General features: G+C 34.7%; 1 long non-coding RNA gene across 1 annotated transcript; it reads left to right on the forward strand.

The window, feature by feature from the left end:
* The first annotated feature begins 118 nt into the window (after nt 1-118).
* On the forward strand, nt 119-1,890 carry LOC117117179. The gene is made up of 2 exons (XR_004446865.1): nt 119-434; nt 1,014-1,890. It is a non-coding gene; the product is annotated as an uncharacterized LOC117117179 (long non-coding RNA).
* Nucleotides 1,891-2,029: the final 139 nt, after the last annotated feature.

The raw sequence follows: 2,029 nt of genomic DNA on the forward strand, positions 1-2,029 counted from the left end.
CAGTATCATTATACAGGTTATTCGATTCAAATATTACTATACTCATATAAGCCTATATATACATTATCATTATTATTGTTGTTTTATGCCCATATATAGTCATGATGTGTTTATATATCGTCATGCTGGGATGCCATTCTGACCATATTTAGACATGTCACATGTTTCTATCAAATACAATTTGATTGTCTGAACAGCATGTAAAATAAGAAGGTTTATGTAAGGACGTGGGAGGAATTCAAGTTTGGTGTGATACATATGTGATAAACAATATCATACAATGAACTGGTAGGCCTAATTTTACTTCAAATGTCGTTTTTCTGCAGACAACGAACCCCGCACCATGTCACTACGAGGGCAGGCCTCATTCAACCCCACACGTTATCACATCAAGTTTCAAATCAAAAACACCCAGATTCAAGACTTCGCATACGGTAAGACTGACTTTAAGAACATTTTTATTTAATAAGCGGATTTTACGTGATAAAATATACCGTAGTTTGTTTGCACTTATTATTTTATGCGCGTGTTGAAAGCGAGCTCTTCGTCCTGTGATTGGTTGTCATATAGCGCGTATATTCTTGATTCACACACTAGAGCGTCTAGATGGATCTTTATACCAACACCTCTGTTTGTGGGACATGCGCGTATTCATGGCCCTGTTCTGATTGGTCAGTTATTAAGTTTTATTGACACCCTGGAAAGATCCATTGTCTTATTTTGTACCTAAAGCGAACATAAAGATGGTCTTTAGATCAATAACAGAACAAAAAACGATCTCATCGTAATAAGAAATAGGCCTCTTCTATTCTATTCTATTCATATTTATTTATATAGCGCCTATTATCATAATTTATAAAGTATCCGGGCTACTATAACGGTACTGACGTAGCATATGGGCGTACGTTACCCATTACAAATCTATAATTGTTTATTTATAATGCATTATAACACATTGACGTATTATTGTGTTATGTGGTGTCGTATTAGGCCTATTATTTTTGTGTCCACAGAGAGTACCGGGACCGGGGTCGTACGATAAGACATACCAATCACCGCAACCTGCTACAATCGCTAAGATGGGACGAAATCACGGACTTTTTTTCTCAAGCGCATTCGATCATTAATGATCTATATCAAACGAAAATTACGCAATCATCTGGGACTATGTGTGAATAATGTATGATGTCGATGGAAAGGTCTACTGTATATATGTACATTATGATATGAACTTATTATTTTTAATACCAATAACCCGGTTTAATTGGATGTGGCCTTACTAAATAAAGAAAGAGGTTTTATTTTAAAGATTAGTCCTATATAAAGGGGTAGGCTTATGTTTTACGTACCTGTGTGGTGTACGGTACAGTACTTCATGAAGAAAATATTTAATTGTACCCTCCAAAAACGGATAGCATCAAACTTCTCAGTGATAAAGTATAATCAAGTCAGACCATAATGTTATGGAGGGCTTACCGAACACAGACAATTGTTGTTTTTTCGGAGTGATACCCACAGTGATTTCTTTTGTTTTTGTAATTTCCTCTTCATATCTTTTAATTGGCACGATTCACCTTTAGGCCTATTAATTGTTAATTATATGAGCCAATATATTTAAAAAAATATATATAATTGTGTATTGGGATTGGATTGGATTGGGTCTCTAAGCTACACGTCATTCATGGTTACGCGCCGTATGTTGTTTTACACGGTTGTACCGCACCGTACGTGTCGGAAGATAAAGTTGTATTTACGTCACTTTAAACGCAATATAATATCTTGACTTGACTTGCCTTAATTATCATTTCAAAATAATTTACCAGTACTAGTCTTCACTTGGATTAAGACTAATGCTAAATTATTGATTTTAATAAAGTATTTGAGAATGTAGTGTCATTATTCTGAAGATTATTTGATCACGAACCCCATAAAAGAGCGAACTGTATAGTCAAGTCCGACGTAATGCATCACAATCCCGCAATTAATTATTTATATGGTTATTAAATATTGGAAATGAACTATGATGCGG

The sequence above is a fragment of the Anneissia japonica genome, unplaced genomic scaffold (genome assembly GCF_011630105.1).
Source record: "Anneissia japonica isolate Jap-2015-1 unplaced genomic scaffold, ASM1163010v1 scaffold151277_len2029_cov197, whole genome shotgun sequence".
Taxonomy (NCBI): domain Eukaryota; kingdom Metazoa; phylum Echinodermata; class Crinoidea; order Comatulida; family Comatulidae; genus Anneissia; species Anneissia japonica.